The sequence below is a fragment of the Phyllobates terribilis genome, unplaced genomic scaffold, assembly GCF_046119375.1.
Source record: "Phyllobates terribilis strain yellow unplaced genomic scaffold, ASM4611937v1 Scaffold_3__8_contigs__length_932513732, whole genome shotgun sequence".
Classification (NCBI taxonomy): domain Eukaryota; kingdom Metazoa; phylum Chordata; class Amphibia; order Anura; family Dendrobatidae; genus Phyllobates; species Phyllobates terribilis.
Window position 1 is genome coordinate 433,793,072 of NW_027362763.1, and position 18,335 is coordinate 433,811,406.

Sequence of the window (18,335 nt, forward strand, 5' to 3'; positions counted from 1 at the left end):
TGGGGAGTGAGGCCATAGCTGTGATCCAAGTAAAGATACAGCGAGTTAAAATGCCCCCTATCTGACTTTATCCAGTGTGAAGGAAAGGTCTGCGAGAGAGCGTACAACTGAAAGGACAGGAGCAAGATGATGTGTGATCTCCTTCTGTCCAAGTGTAAAACACTAGGTTTTACAGGGGCATGTAAAATTTGGGCACCCCTGGTCAAAATTACTGTTATTGCGAACATTTAAGCAAGTTGCAGATAAAATGATCTCTAAAAGGCATAAAATTAAAGATGACACATTTATATTGTATTTTAGGCAACAAAAATATATATATTTTCTTCTTTTAAATTTTTAAAATTACAAAACGGAAAATGGCTTGATGCAAAAGTTTGGGCACCCTTGGAGATTTGTGTGCTCAGATAACTTTGACCAAGATTTCAGGCCTTAATTAGCCTGTTAGGGTTATGGCTTGTTCACTATCATCGTTAGGAAAGGTCAGGTGATGAAAATGTCCCAGCATTATAAAAACCCAGCCACCCCTAACCTTGTGCCAAAAAACAGCAGTCATGGGTTCTTCTAAGCAGATGCCGTACGCTCTGAAAATGGTGGAGGCCCACAAAGCAGGAAAAGGAAAGTCAATCCTCCAAGACATCCTATTCTTTCTGGTGTTTATTCTATATCCCATCCTCTTGAGGGATATATGGATACTTAATTGCAGATAATTGTCAAGAAACCATCTTACTGTCTGAACGATACTAAAAAAATGTTTAATCCTACGTGTCAAGTTAACACTAGAGATATTTCCTTTCGTGTTCTATTGCCATAAAAAGTTTATATACTTACATTACATTCCAAATGATGAGGGCATGCTGACCTATCGTGAGAAATTGAACTAGGATTGGTTTCCTAATGTTGCTCATTTCGGGACTGATTTTTATTTACAGTTGCAGGGGACATTGATGGGGTCCCTTGTAGTTCCAAGTTTTGCTAATATTTTTATGTGGTTTTTTTTTGTAAAGATTAGTTTGTTTTTGTTGATTTGTGGTTCAATAGCTTGAAGCTTTGAGTTCGTTATGTGGACGATATTTTTATTTTGTGGCATGGCACCAAGAACGAGTTGGACTTGTTCACACAGTGTTTGAATGAACAACAAGCTACTTTACAAATTTCCCTAGGTGTGGAAGTTTGAATGTTCTGGATGTTTGATGATAGAAAATAAGTTTTCCACAAAACTGTTTGCAAAACCTACAGATTGAAATAATCTTTTCAGAAGGGATAGCTTTCATGCACCTCAGAAGTTTACTGGCACCCCCAAGATCAAATATTGAGAGCATAGTAGTATGTGTAGCCATGATTAGAACCAACAAATGCTATGGAGAATGGAGAAGGTCATGGTGGATACAGTAGACAAGATGTTTTAAAAGGATTGTCAGCCTTTGGGATCAATTTTTTTATGTAGTCTATGCTCAGAAGTCACATTAGAAAAGACAGATAAAATAAGACACACAGACTTTCCTGTTAGACTGTCAGAATGATCTCACTGACAGGTGAAGAGGACGGACACTTTCTCTTGTTAGTGCAGCTTGTCATCACACATTGACCAGCACTTCTGTCCATACAATGGCTGCTCGTGGAGGAGCATGAGACCATCAGTCTCCCACAATTCTTCTTCCTCTCATAGGAAAGCTACTTTTCTATTTGAGGAGGCTGATGGACAGGTCTGGTCACATGCTCATCAACCAGTAGCCATTGTATGGACAGGAGAGCTGTGCAGTCTGTGAGGAAATCCGCACCAAGAGAAGGTGGCCGACCTCTTTACCTGGGAATCCGTCAGTGTGCTCGTTCTGATAATCTAACAGGAAAGTTTGTAACTTTTTAATGTCGTTTCGGAGCTCCTCTCGACTAATTTATGGCTACAGACCACATTAAAGTTGAACGCACTGGAAAACAAAGTCTGTAAAAGTCAAATGGTTCAAAATTTGTAATGAAACCCAATTGCAAAAATGATTTTTAGCCCAAAATATATGGTTTTTAAAAAAAGAAAAATGGTCTACAAAGGTTGCCAACCCCTTTAGACTGTGTGCCCACAATGAGTTTTTGACGCTGCATATTACAGTTTCAGCAAAGTGGATGGGATTTATAGAAATCTTGTGCCCTCTGCACTTTTCTTTTTACGCAGAATAAACTGACCTGCAGTACGTGCTTCAAATCCACAACATGTCAAGTTTTCTTGCTAGTATGCTGAGATTTATATGCAGATTTGTCACACAGACTTGCATGAAATGCGGAAAATCTGCAGGAAAAAACGCACATGCCAGATGTTTCAAAAACAAAAACAGCTTTAACAAAACAAGCAGTGTAAAAAATGTGATAAAAGCGCATGTAAAAAAAAAACACACTTAAGGTTGGAGTTATACGTCATCCCAGTCACGGGAATAAAATAGCATTAACTGGCTTTTTCACCTGTGAGACAAAAAATGTGGTTTATATATTGAATTGTCCGTGCAGTAAGGTGTGTATGTGGGGAAAAACTGCTGAAATTATTGCATGAACATTGTTCAAAGATTAAATTATATAGTAAACAGGTGAAAAAAAGAAAAGGAAAGTAGATCGGATGAGAAGAAAAGAATAGGATGGGGAAAAAATATGGCGAGACAACTGTAGCCCAAATTTCCATGTATTTGGCAAAAAGGTGCTTGGTGCAGTTCTCTTCCATGACATCATTTGGAGGAAAAGAGTGGGGAGGCCATACACATCACATGGTCGGCAAATCCTGTTAAAATTGGTGGATTTGGACAATTTTAATCTAATCTGTAAGTGGGTGCTTACTCTCTATGATTACAAGAGGTACTTTTAAAAAAGAGAGCACTGAAAATTTCCCATGCTTTCAAAGTGTAAAGTGATGATTGTCCTATTAGTGAATTATGAATTGGCAGTAAGATGTGCTCGTTATAGTGACGTTACACGGTGATTGCCAGTGGTGGGAAGAAGAAAGATGTATAAGCAAATTGTATGTGCTGTATGCTTTATAAAGCAGAATACTAATAATAGTTACAAGTAACTCCCTTTGCATCTTTTTTGGTACTTTCACTATGACTTTGCCAGACCGCAGTAAACAACCCCAAGTTCATGTGTAATAAGTTTGAAGAAATTTAAACATTGCTTTGCACAAGATCAATAGTAGCATCCATTATTCTTTCATGTCCATTCACACTATATGTTTATTGCCAGTCAACATCTAACCACAACTAACACTTTTTAATATTGCTTGTTTTCCCTTAGGATATAATCACCATGGTTCACATACATTTCACATACAATACATTTAAATAAAGAAAAAAACATGGGCAAAATGATGGTACACCTACTCCATCAATGGATGCACAGCAATCTCAGGTTTGGTGCATGAGAAGAATCCCAAACCCAAGTTGTAAACACCATAATTAAGAACTTAACCCGACATCTTTATTAAACAAATAAGATTGCTATGAAAAGTAAAGGTATGCGGCAGCATGGCGTCTCCGTAGTTAGCACTGTAACATTGCAGCGCTGAGGTTCTGGGCTTTGTGTGCTTTTGCTTTCCTCCCACACTCCAAGATCTTACTGATAGGGAATTTAGATTGTGAGCCCCAATGGGGAAAGTAGATGATTATATCTGTAAAGAACTCTGGAAATTCATGGCCCCTATTTAAGTGAGTAAAATAAATATTTATTTATATTTTTCTGGTTAGTAACAGGACTGTAGTATAAGTAGAGCTATAAAGCTCAACACAAGTTCTGCTGTAACACATTTAGCTATCAGTGGTTAGCTCTGAGTCTACAATGCTTTCAAAATATTTACACATAGAGATAAAAGTGCAGTGAACAAGCACACACAGCACAGGGTAGTGAGAGCCTGATTAGGAGAACTGCTCTGGGAGCAGCTGATGGTGGGGGCTGGTGATTTTGCAAAATTTGTAACAGCAGCTTGTCAGGAGCTGAGAGGGAGGTGAGCATTAGCTGATGTTTAGAAGTCAATGGGCTAGAGAGAGCGGACTAGAATGTTAAGAGTTAAGGCCTCTCCTGGAATGTACATTCAGCCAGGGTCTGAGTAGGCATTAGTAGCTGAGCCCCATGGAAACCAGCTGTACACTATATATAAGACGAAAGCTCTCCTTGCACAGAATGACAGCAGATAAAAAAAGCAAGTCAATTGCAAACTTGCTTTATCTTCATGCTGTCTGACTAATTAAAGCAATTAAATACCTTGATAATAACCATTTAATATTCAACAAAAAAGATTCAAAGAACATCAAAGAAAGGATCCCTGATTCATGCACTTTCCCTATAAGGCCTAGTGCTAGGTATAGAACAGTATTAGTATTGCCGTGAGTATTCTCCCATACCTCACACTACTGCTTTATTTGTTCACGTAGACTGTTGGCGTCTCCAAGAACTCAATTCATTGAAAGATGATTTATAGGACAGCAATGACAGAATTATTATATACTACATGCAAAAAAAATTGGTGGGGGTAATAAATATCAGATTACTGCTGCAAACAGTATGCAAGTAGAAAAGGAGTTTTGGAGATCTGCTTTAACCTTCCAGTATGTATTTTAAGAGGACCTATAAATTAATAAAAGTGAATTAAGCACATTCTAAAACTCCCTAAGCTCCCTGGATTCTGTGACATTTTTACCTTTTTGCACTGCGACACTTCGTTGGAGAGGTATTCACGTTATTTGCTTTTGGAGCGAAATATGTGAAATCTCTGATTGCATTTCAACTGGGTGTTTCTTCAGAGTCTTCTCTTGGGGGCATGCACTTTCACTCCTCCTTCCCAGATGCTGCCAATTACAGCTGATCTAGCAGTCTCAGAGACTGCCGAGCTGTAATTGGCAGCATCTGGGAGGGAGAGGTGTAAGCGCATGCCCTCAAGAGAAGACTCTGAAGAAACATCCAGTTGAACTGCATGCAGAGATTTCACATATTGCGCTCCAAAAGCAGCAAACGTTAATATCTCTGCAATGGAGTAATGCAGAACAAAATGGAAAAAAGCGGCAGAATCAGGGGAGCTCAGAAATTTTTACAAGATATATAACTCAATATTTTTCAACAATTGACAGGTCCTCTTTCAACCTCATCAGCCACAGATCCCTAGTAAGAATTTACTCCAAAGTTCTAGCGAAGACAAAAAAATCTAAATTATGCTTAGTCAGTGGGAACTATGCTTTTAGAGATGCCTTTTTATTGCTGGAAACCAGTAACTGAATTAGCCATCTTCTCTGTTTTCCATCTTTGACAGATAACCAGTGTTACATATGAGTAGCAGAAGGCAATCGGGTCTCATGACATAAATAAGCAGCAGTAGGGCCATAATGGGTATGTTAAGATGCTAAGCAATGGCAAAAAACAAAGCTATTTACACTGTTCTGATTGGAAAGCATGAAGAACCTGCAGATGCCACCCACCTGAAACTCCTACACACTTTTACCAATTAATTATCAATTACAGCACAGTAAAACAAGAGCACAAAAATAAAACTGATGCGTTTTAATTATAGACTATTTTCTTTGTTCCTGGAAATTCTATACAACACTGATTTGGATTAATAATTCATTCAGCAATAAAGTTTCAGGAAAAGATAATTATACAGTGCAACAATTCTCACACTGATTTCTGTAATTACACATTACGCCCGTGTTAGCATTTTAAAGGTTAGAGAGCTGCCTCAAATTGCTATGTCATGCTTTTCTCTGTCACTGCCTGTCTTTTAGAATCCAGAAAAAGCATGGCCCCGGAGCTTACTTATATAGTATGCTTTTTTGATTTGTATGAATGCCATGGTAGAAGTTGTCATACAACTGATTAAATATTACAAAAAAAGGAGGATTCAATAGATATCTCTCCGCTATTACCAAGTATCCAAACTGTGCAATTTACTTCTATGTCCTGTGTAAATAAATTCAAATACATGCTATTGGGGGAATGTATCAAGGCTTTCTTGACAGTTTTTGGAGCCAAAAAGCCATCGCTTTGTGTCAATCTTGACATATTTGAAAAATGGGTGGGGAGTAGGTATGGTTTGCTAAGCGAATAAGCTGTAGGCCAGATATTTTTCAGATTTCTTCAAATTTAAAAAAGTTTCAAGTCTTACTCTAGTATGAGGGGTGGCATAAATATTGGATGAAACAAATTTAGATAGAAATCTTTAATATACCAATCTAGCAACGCAGCCACGAGCTAGATTGATTCCCAAAACTACTCTCATGATGAATTCTACCCTACATGCTTACTTATACATGTGAGGCTCTGTCACAATTCCTTTTGTCTTTCTATAGTTTGACTACTAGTGGCTGTTATTGTTCACCTTAATAATTGCCCTTTACTAAGATGGCAGATTCTGAACCTTGGAATCAGTCTTGTTTCTTGTTTGGGCCTACTTAAAGCCGCATGGATTTCTCACTCATTGCTTGAGTATTGTGTCTAGCTGTTAGCTTAATTCCAGTCTCAGCTAATGAACATTTTTTTCCAGACTGTTCTCATTCATCTACGGATTATTACCTACAACTCCTTTGTTATATCCAAGTACATCTATAACCGCTTGCTGTTCCTGCTTGTGCTCCTTCGGCCACTGGTTTCCAGCAGCACTGTGCCAGTATCGTAACAGGATGAAAGACCACAGAAATTCTGACAGGCTCTTGGGAAAAAATGTCACTATCTATCTACCTACACAGGGTCGGACTGGGTTGCCTAGGGCCCACCAGGGGAACTGACTCTAGGGGCCCACACTACAGCCCACCATAAACGGTTTTATTACTTGTTTTGCTTTTCTATAATGTACTATAATTACATGATTGGCCGCGCTGTGGAGCACTGAGCGGCAGGACTTTGTTCGAACAGTCATTCCGTACTGCCAGAGTCCCTTTAATGGTAACTTGTCACCTTGAAAAACGCTATTTATCTGCAGATATGGGGTTAATCTGCAGGTAAATAGGGTTTAAAGCCTGGTTAGACGGCTTAATGGAAAAGCGCTGGCTACACGGAGAAAATTAAGTTTTATTCTCCCTGCCGCCACTCGCTTCCTGTCATAGGATCGGTGCAAGGAGGGAGACATTACAGTCACCGCTAACTACAAAGTGAGGGTGCTGCAATAACGTCCGGCACCTGGATTGTGACACTTCCATGGAGCCCAACCCCAGGCTGAGATTCATTGAACGACTAACATGGCAGCAGCACCTGGTAACTAGTGCTGAGCGAGAATGGTCAGATAAGGTGTGATCCCAGCATGCTCAGGTGTTATCCAGGTATCTTGTAGTGCTCTGCTAATATGCTCGAGTCCCCAGGGTAGCATGTTTTGCGGCGGTAGACAGACGCAACACATGCAGGAATTGCCTGTTTGTTAGGTAATCCCTGCATATGTTGCTTCTGTCTACCGCCGCAAAACATGTTACCGCAGGGACTCGAGCATATTAGCAGAGTACTACAAGATACCTGGATAACACCCGAGCATGCTGAGATAACACCTTGTCCGACCACGCTCACTCAGCACTACTGGCAACCCATCAGCAACCTGCAACTGCGTCACAGGGGGCAGAAGGGAGCAGGTGACTGCATGCACCGGCTAGCTAAATGCTGCTGTCAGTGATTGACAAGGGCACTTAAATACTCAAAACAGCAGCAATCAAGGCGAGCTCTGATCACTGCTGTTACAGGCAGACACTGGCTATGTAACACAGCCGACATCTGCCTGGTATGGAGCAGGCTCAGCTCCTGAACCCGCTCCATACAAGTACAACCCTATGGTTATGACAAGGTAAGCAAATTTCACTTGTCTGTTCCTAAATGTGGAAAGACAAATGGAATTCCCTAACACATGTGAGTGAGTCCTAATAGATTTAGTAAAGGTGCCTCAAGCATATGAATGTTATTACACACCACAATGGACTCTTACATACACGCATCTTACAAAATACATATTATTCCAGATACGTAGACGCGCACAAACACGCAGAAGCGCACACACACGCAGACGCGCACAAACTCATCAGTACATGAATACATCATCTGAACCACCATCAATTGTAATGTCAGGTCAGCCCCATATATCTTTGTATCACATAAACCTACAACTCCCAGTATGTAACTAACAATAGAGATACTGGGAGTTGTTATCAGTCATCATCAGACTGCGGACCATACAGGAACCACAGTACTGATGAGACACAGGCAGGATCACAAATAAACATTTACATCCAGGTATCTTACCTGAGACGTCTTCTCTGATTAGAGTCGTTCTCTTTCTTTTCGTCTCCCTCTTGTCCAGTCTCCATGATGACTTTTCTCATCCACAGCTCGTCTCTGCAGACTTCCATCTTCTCCGGTCTTCTGCAGATCATCCCCACACGATGCCCTTAAAGATAGCAGAGTCATTATAATGCTCCTGAATAAAAATATCTACACTGAGCCCCTGAATAAACCTAACTCTTACAATGCTCCCTGCACAAAAAAATGACATACACTGTATCCCTCTTATGGTACCTGCTCTCCACACTGTCCTCTCCTTACCATACTGGGCCCCCTCTTCACACTGTCCTCTCACACTGTGCCCCCCCTATACTGTCCAGTCTCTATACTGTGCCCCTTCATCACACTCCCCCTCCTCAGCATACTGTTCCCTCCTTGCTGTGCCCTCACACTGTTCCCCCCATACTGCCGCATCTCTATACCTTCCCCCACACTACCTAGTCTCTGTGCTGTGTCACCTCACACTTTTCTCCCGCCATACTGTCTCCTCACACTATTCCCCTACTCTCCATACTGTTTCCTCATACATCCCCATTCTGTTCTCCCACCCATTCCCACCCCTCCCCTAATTCACCATACTGTTTCTTCACACATCTCCCCATTCTGTCTCCTAAAATTTCTCTCCCATCTCTCTCCAAATATAATAAATCTTCGGAAGAGCACACAGACATGCAGAAGCACGCTTACACACACGAACACAAGCGCACACAGACACATACTAAGGGCTCTTTCACACGTCAGTACATGCGGTGACCGTTTCCACACGTACCAGAGACACTGACACACGTAGACCCATTCACATGAATGCGTATGTGCACATGTCAGTGTGTTTCCACTTTCTACAGACCATGTGGTGTCCGTGGGCAAAACACGCTGGCATGTCTGTTTTTTACCTGCTGTCCAGACTGCAAAAAGTCCCGCACACTGATGACAGCACCCGGTGCTTGGGAAGAGCGCTGAGCGCTGCCCTCATCATAGATCCCTGCAGGCGCTGCGATCAGCACCACCATGGTCAATGATGAGAGTAATAGTCTATACAAGCTGTGTCCAACTGTAAAAAGAATAAAATAAAAAAAACCTTATACTAACCTCTCCTAAGTGTCACCCACTGTAATCCGTGCGAGCTCTCACGCCGAGGAGAATGTCTCCTGCAGCGAGTGGGCTCCGGAGCTGCGCTCAACAAGCGGTGCCCTGTCATTCACTAAGCGCAGCTCTGGAGCAAGCTCGCTGCAGAAGTCATTCTCCTCGGCGTGAGCGCTCGCACGGATTACAGCAGGTGACACTTAGGAGAGGTGAGTATAAGGATTTTTTTATTTTATTCTTATTTTTACAGTTGAACACGGACACGGTGGGAGTAGACTACTACTCTCATCATTGACCCCGCTGCTGCTGATCACATCGCCTGCAGGGATCTATGATGAGGGCAGCGCTCAGCACCCGGCTCTTGGGAACAGCGCTAACTGTATACTGATTCCCAAGCACCAGTATGTGTCACTTGGATGACACACAGGTGGACACGGATATTTCCAGTCCCGTAAATATCAGGACATGTGAAAGAGCCCTAATATACACACGCAGATACAGATACTCACAGAAATGGGGACACGTACACACACAGGCAAGCACACACAGAAATGCACAGACACACTCAGACAATCACACACAAAAATGCAGACACGCAGGGAAGCACACACACACGTATGTGTGAAGACACATAAACACACAGGCATACACAATGGACACACACAGGCATATACACACACACCGGCATATACACACACAGGCATATACACACACACATACAGGCATATATACACACACACACACACACACACACACACACAGGCATATACACACACAGGCATATAAACACACACACACACAGGAATATAAACACACACACAGGAATATAAACACACACACAGGCATATAAACACACTGTACACACACACACACTGTACACACACACACACGCAGAGACATACACACACAGGCATATACACACACTGTACACACACAGGCATATACACACTGTACACACACACAGGCATATACACACACTGTACACACAGGCATATACACACACTGTACACACAGGCATATACACACTGTACACACACAGGCATATACACACACTGTACACACACACATACACACTGTACACACACACAGGCATATACACACACTGTACACACACAGGTATATACACACTGTACACACACAGGCATATACACACACACAGGCATATACACACACTGTACACACACAGGCATATACACACTGTACACACACAGGCATATACACACACTGTACACACAGGCATATACACACACTGTACACACAGGCATATACACACACTGTACACACAGGCATATACACACACTATACACACAGGCATATACACACACTGTACACACACACAGGTATATACACACTGTACACACACAGGCATATACACACACACTGTACACACACACAGGCATATACACACACACTGTACACACACACAGGCATATACACACACTGTACACACACACGCATATACACACACTGTACACACACAGGCATATACACACACACTGTACACACACAGGCATATACACACACACTGTACACACACAGGCATATACACACACACTGTACACACACACTGTACATACACACACAGGCATATACACACACACTGTACACACACAGGCATATACACACACTGTACACACACACATGCAGGCAGCATATACATAAAAATCCATACAAACACACAAATATTACAGTACCTTGGCTTGTCTCCAGCCCACAGACACGCTCCTAATGTGGGAGACTGCAGTGCAGGGCGCGCTGTGACGTCACTTTTAGCAGACGTGCTTCCCTGTCTGCTGAATGTGACGCTGCAGTGCAGCCCCTGCTCTCCTGCTCCCAGGCCCCTCCCGCTACTCTCCTGGGCATCGCGTCGGTGAAAGTGCGTGCGCGCGCCCTTAAAGGGCCCACGACCACTTTTTTTTTTTTAAATTCTTCAGTTCCCTCTGCATGGGGCCCGGGGCCCACCGGGAAATTTCCCGGCGCCCCGCCAGGCCAGACCGAGCCTGTACCTACATATAGGAGAAAACAGCACCCTGGTAAAAAAAAATTTGGTGGGTGCCTGCAAGGTTGATCTTGGCTCCAATACAAACAGTAAAGGAAGAAATTGCAGAAATCTAGATATAATCTGAATCCACTGAACTTTATTCATCCATGTGAGATGTAATGTTTCAGTCCCCTTGCAGGAAAAAGTTTGAAAAAGCTCTAGAGGACTAAATTGTTGTATATGACATGGGTATGGTGAAGATATTCAAGGTAATCTCAATCACTGTGCACGGTTTGGCAGGGTTACAGAGATCTCCATGTACAGTGCAATCCGACACCTTTGAATACTTGTGCAGCAAGCAGAAGGGAGGGGGCGGAGGAGCAGGGGGGTGACAAATCCCACAGCAGCTGCAGCTGCACAGGATTTGTTCCTTCCCCCATGCCATGTGCTCCTTTGTGTGAACTACATAATTCAAAAGTGAGTTATGGGAAGACAATACATCCGACTGATAAACCAACCAGATTTTTGGAAACCTAAAAGAATGGAGAATCTCACCAATCCTTTCTTCAACGCCCAGCAAGCAAGGATAGGGATATATGTGGCACAGCCTTTCAGAAGCCCCTAGGGTCACTATGTTTGATCTCCACGAGTAGCAGGGGCCCGGCTGGATCAGATGACACCAGAACCAGCTCCCTAGGATCGTCCAGTAAGGAGGTATAGCCCATCTTACTTTTTGGGAATCTGTAGCTGGAAGAGAACACGGGTGGAGACTTGGGCTCAAGCAGGGGGCGGTAGGGGGAGTGATCCAGAGAGTTTAATAGTTCTAGCAGCCATGGGTCCATTGTCTTTTTCCTGGGGGGGTCGTGACATCAAGTCGTGTGGGAAAAGTCCTGCAACAACAAAGAAAAGGCCCCCAAACCTCCCAGGTGGCAGCCCTTCCCCCGAAAGCCAGATTGTTCATCTAACCGGTAATTGACTCGTAATAACTGCTTTATATCTTTTGTACCCATGCTATTGTGCTTGCAACTCTGACCATTGTTTATGTATAACCCTTATGTATATAGTGTTTGTCTAGTGCACCTTTACGGCAATTAAATATATAATTTAACCTTGGGCTGTTCTTTTATCTCGATCCACGAACCTTACGCCTGTTGTTCGGTCCAACGAACACGCCACCGGGCTGGTTTCTAGCCCGATATAAGTCCATTATATCAAATAGAAACTGGTGGCAGCTCTCCAGGGCTGACAAGGCTCTGCTTCACTGGAGCTAGTGAACGGAGCCTCTCAGCCTGTCTGGGTTGTGGGCGAGTGTGGTGCCACGTCAGTGACTGAGTGGGCCTCCTCTCCTCACTCCCTGGTGCCTTCCTGTATCCGTGTGGACAGGGGGTGTCTGTGCATAACTGTACCAATCTGACCTTACGCGTCCCTCAGGGGGGTGTGGAACGTCACATTGGTGCAAAGGGCAGTGCTTTGTGACGTCAGGCAGGAGGCGGGGTGTGGATCCATCATAAGTGGTGGCAACAGCGAGATTCTGCGGGGTCTCCCTGCTGCCATTTCTTCACAGGTGTATAAAACTCACTTATATTCACTATAGCACTGGAGTGCTGTGAGTCCTTTCTTTATTCTATCTTCCAATCATCTACCTATTTTTCTTCTACAGTCACACAAATGCTAAAAAGTCACAGGTGACAGCGGCTCACTTCCCAGACAATAATGAAAACGTACAGAAAATCTAGCAGCGTACATAATCAGTAAATGATTTAAAGTTACCGATTTAGAAATGAGATGATATTCACATCCCTGGCTATATAATTTGCTTGCAGAATTTAGACTGCATAAAAAAAAACATTGTTTTCACCTGTGTTTTCCATTCCTTTCTCACTTATTATCTATCAATTTGTTTTCAAGCTCAGAGACTAGAAGAATGGGATAATACAAAGATGCTGTTGAAGAAGAAATAAGAGATGTTATGGTCTGGAAATACACAACTCTGTTTTTGTTCACATCATGTTATTGTGTGACCATTACTTGGTTTGCCAGTATATTTCCGAGACAACATGTACAAAGGTCGTAATGACCTTGATCAGTTAACTGCAAGATGAATAACAATGTGAGTACATAAACATAGTGATAGATAACTAATACAATTACAATATCAATTGCATAGATTCAAAGGGGAGACTGGACCGGGGTAAAACATGAGGATAGTGACCGGTAAAGGGGAGAGGAAAAGAGGGGGTGTTTGAGCAGATAAGCGGATGGCTATCTGTGCACAAATGGGTTAGGGCCGAGTACACCTACCAATGTTGCAATGTGACTAGGAGTACTGATGTATCATCAGTTGAGCAGGCAATGGTAAGGACCACCTATGGGTAAGGGGACATATGAACATACTTAATGGCGTCTCTGGAACATAATAGATAAACTGGAAATGGCTAAGGACGGTACCTTAAGATGTCTGAGACCTAGCAGGATCCATAACGCGGTGTCCACCGCTTGTTGTAGTGGCCATATGTGTGTGGAGAGATCCCACGGAGACAACCACGAAGAAGAAGACAAGGAGAGGCGGACAGAACAAGAGGCAGCACGGATTTCAACAGAGTGACCCGGTCCCAAACCCAACCCCGCTGGTGGTAAATATTTCTTCTAAGACTCTAACCACTACCCAGCTGTCTGTATTACAAAGGGGTCTATCTTTTTGTCCTACAGGGAGGTATAACACTTTTCAACTTGACATAGAGCTCCAACACTTCTACCGCTCCCTGAGACTCAAGACTCACTTTGTGGGGAAGGAATTCCCCTCTACAACAGACCCAACCACCACGTCAGCTAAGTCTGACGTGTCAATCACATCCCAGAGCCTAGGCCTGTTTAACAAAAGCACATACAGGCCTCCCCATGGCTCACATGCCCTTGAAACCTTCATTGGGTTTGTAGACACAGCCTTTAGAGACCCACGCTCCAGAATAGACAGAGGGAAACTCCACTATGAGCCCAACCTATCTGCACTTGATCAACAGGCACTTACCAGCCTTAAAGATGACAAAGACCTAATTATAAAACCAGCAGACAAAGGAGGGGCCATAGTGATCATGGATAGAGACCTATACATCCGAGAGATAGAACGCCAACTCAATGACACTACCACCTACCGACAACTCACACAGGACCCCACCACCCAATTCAGCAATCACATTAGGACCATAGTCAGTCAGCACATTGAAGCAGGCACTATTGACGGTAAAACAGGCGAGTTTCTCAACAAAACACACCCCATTACTCCGGTATTCTATGTACTACCGAAAATCCATAAAGACCTAACCAACGCTCCCGAACGACCTATAGTGGCCTCAACCGACTCCATCTTTACTCCATTATCCAGGTTTCTTGAAAAAATCATCACACCCTTAACTCAAAAAAGCCCATCCTTCCTGTTAGACACAGGGGCATTTCTCAAAACTCTGTCTGACTTGCAACAGGTCCCCGCCACTTCTTTACTAGTATCATTTGACGTAAAAAATCTTTACACTTCAATGCCACACGACCGGGGTATCCACACAGTGAAGGCCCTCCTCATCGAATCCAACACCGACCCAAGACTCACGGAACTAACAATTGACCTACTGACCATAGTGCTTACCAAAAATTACTTTTTATTCCAGGACAAATACTATCTGCAGGTCAAAGGCACCGCAATGGGCTCGAACGTAGCGCCACCTTACGCTAATTGTTACATGGCGGCCTTTGAGAACCTGATAGTCTACACTAGTCCTCTCTTCCAGACACATTCCATACTCTGGAAGAGATACATTGATGACATTTTCTGTATCTGGAATGGCACCCCAGAGACACTGGACACTTTCTTTAACCATCTCAATTCAGCATGGCCCGACTTGGGTTTCACTGTCACTCATGACCGTCAGAGAGTAAGTTTTTTGGACACTATGGTCATCAAGGACGAGAAGGGCTTCCTCACGACGGATTTATATTCAAAACCCACCGACCGTAATGGACTCTTGCATTACTCCAGCAATCACCCGACACATATCAAAAAATCCATTCCAAAATCCCAATTTAAGAGGGTGGAAAGGATAGTGTCAGACCCTGTCATCCGCCAACAGAGGTTACAAGAAATGAGCTCCAAATTCATTACAAGGGGTTATCCTCCAGCCGCATTAAAAAACCAACAAATAGAGTCCCCTAGGCCTCGCACCGACAAATCAGACCGAATCCCGTTTGTCCACACGTATCACCCGTTCGCATACACTCTACACAAAATAATCCGTAAACATTGGAATATCCTACGCACAGGATATCCATCCATCACCAGTTTTCAAAAACCCTTCATACCCTGCTTCAAGAGTGCTCGCAACCTCAGAGACTCTCTAGTCCGAGCAGACATTGGTAGCACAAAACAGGGATCCGGTCAACGGTTCCTTCAGAATCCAAGAATGGGAACATTCCCATGCCTTCAATGCACACAGGGTAGCAATGTCCTGAAAGGCAGTACCATCCACCACCCCCACACCAGAAAGAAGTTTTACATCAAGGGCTACTTCACCTGCGAGAGTTCTTTTGTAGTATACCTGATCAAATTCCCGTGCGGTATGATATATGTAGGGGAGACCACCCAACCTATAAGGGACAGAATCTCAAAACACAAGTCCACAATTCGGTGTAAGAATCTACTGCTCCCCATTCCCCACTTCATTAACAGTGGACATAACATATCACAGCTAAGGTTCCAAGTTCTAGAACAGATTCAACAACCGCGACGTGGAGGTGACCGTATCCGCCTCCTCAAACAGAGGGAGGCATATTGGATCCACAAACTAGAATCTCTCTCACCCAAAGGACTTAACCGCGAATATGATCTCCTTTCTTTTACTTGACAAGGGTCTAACCATAATTTAGATAGTCGCTTTGTCTAATCATCTGCATATGACCTCTCTCCTGTATACTCAGGTGTATTCACAAATATTTTAGAGATATCGTCACACACGTATATGTATGAATAAACATGGATACATTCCATTATCCCAGAGAGGATAACACCATTTTGGTGTCATTTGAGAAAAGGTACTGTGTATTTATGATCCTTGCTATCATTACATGAATATCATATTGCAGCACTTGTATTGTATTGCCATTACTGTTGTGCTATCCATAGATCATTTAATGATGCTGTTCTCCATTATCTCTATTGCAGATGCTCCCTCTCCTTGGTCCCTTCCTCAACCATCTCCCCTCACCACTCCGTTGTCTGTTTCCAACGTTACTTTCTGCCAGATAAGCGCCCCATCGCCCTCTATAGCGCTGACAACTCCTTCCTGGTTGCTGGAACGCATATACACTAACCGTGGAACGCAGACGTCGCGGAGACACGCCTCTTCCGGTGACGTCATCCAGTGACTTCCTGTTTCGCGCTCCTAGCCGCCTCCCAGCCACCACACAGCGTTTGCGCGCGCAGCAATCGCCCCATACACATATAAGGATCTCTCCACACACATATGGCCACTACAACAATCGGTGGACACCGCGTTATGGATCCTGCCAGGTCTCAGACATCTTAAGGTAACGTCCTTAGCCATTTCCAGCTTATCTATTATGTTCCAGAGACGCCATTAAGTATGTTCATATGTCCCCTTACCCATAGGTGGTCCTTACCATTGCCTGCTCAACTGATGATACATCAGTACTCCTAGTCACATTGCAACATTGGTAGGTGTACTCGGCCCTAACCCATTTGTGCACAGATAGCCATCCGCTTATCTGCTCAAACACCCCCTCTTTTCCTCTCCCCTTTACCGGTCACTATCCTCATGTTTTACCCCGGTCCAGTCTCCTCTTTGAATCTATGCAATTGATATTGTAATTGTATTCGTTATCTATCACTATGTTTATGTACTCACATTGTTATACATCTTGCAGTTAACTGATGAAGGTCATTACGACCGAAACGTTTTACATTCACTTTTGGACTGCAATAAAAATTTCACTGCTTTGAAATATATTTTGAGTGCCAAGGTTATTTTTACATAGCAACGCGTTCGGCCCCTACTTGAGCACCAATTGGCAGCAGTGCAGCGATTCTTTTGTATTAAACATGTACAAAGGTGACCCCAGTCACTATGAACAGCCAAGTATCAGTATGCTATTGTTATCTGTCTGTACAAAGTAGATGGAACAATCTTCATAAGTAGTATTACATTAATGGGGTTGTTTTGTCTTGTGCAGAAAGTCTGCAGTCACTTTATGTGACTTCTGAATCCTCACAGTATGAGAACAACATGCAGGAGAGAGCGAGTGGTCACGTGACCGTAAGTATGTGATTTGCATTCTTTGGGCCACATTATGACTAAACGTGCTTGGCCTCACTCAATTCACTTGTATTGAGCGAGGCCGAGCACGTCTAGTTGGCATGTGACTGCATGTATTTGTATCGCATACTAGCGGTCATGTGATCGCCCATTCTCGACCGCAAGGCCGAACAATCCTGACAGAGTGCAGTGCACGTGCTGTGAGGATTTAGAAGTCTGCAGTCACATATAGTTTTTTACTCAGACCTTTAGGTTCCAACAGTTACAGTAGACAAGAGAAATTTTAGCCATTTCTAAAGTTACATTATAAGCAAACAGGTAAAACAATCAATATCTCAAAAACAGTGTATCGTATTTAGACGCCATAGATTTAAAATCTAAATGCTATTTCCGAATGAGATAGAAGATGATTTATCCAATGTTGACACGGCTGAGTGGTCCCTAATTCCTGCTTCGATGAATGGAAATGACAGGAGTACATTTTGCTGGAAAGGCGGTTAAATTTACGACATCAAGACGGGAAGGATAATGTGTCTGTACTTCAGCTGAAAACAAGAACAATCCTTTGAGGACATTCTACCAAGAAAAATGGAATTGCTAACCCCTACAACGCTGCATATTCTAAAATAGATGTGAAATATGGTGCTAAAATATACATATACAGTACAGACCAAAAG

The 18,335-nt window shown here is 43.1% G+C and overlaps 1 protein-coding gene and 1 long non-coding RNA gene across 3 annotated transcripts in view; one reads left to right on the top strand and one right to left on the bottom strand.

The window, feature by feature from the left end:
• BACH2 (BTB domain and CNC homolog 2) overlaps positions 1 to 18,335 on the bottom strand; it is a 302,749-nt gene that overhangs the window by 99,287 nt on the left and 185,127 nt on the right. The window lies entirely within an intron of this gene.
• LOC141258159 (uncharacterized) lies at positions 12,181 to 17,171 on the top strand. The gene is made up of 4 exons (XR_012318214.1): positions 12,181 to 12,306; positions 13,247 to 13,448; positions 13,844 to 13,971; positions 16,548 to 17,171. It is a non-coding gene; the product is annotated as an uncharacterized lncRNA (long non-coding RNA).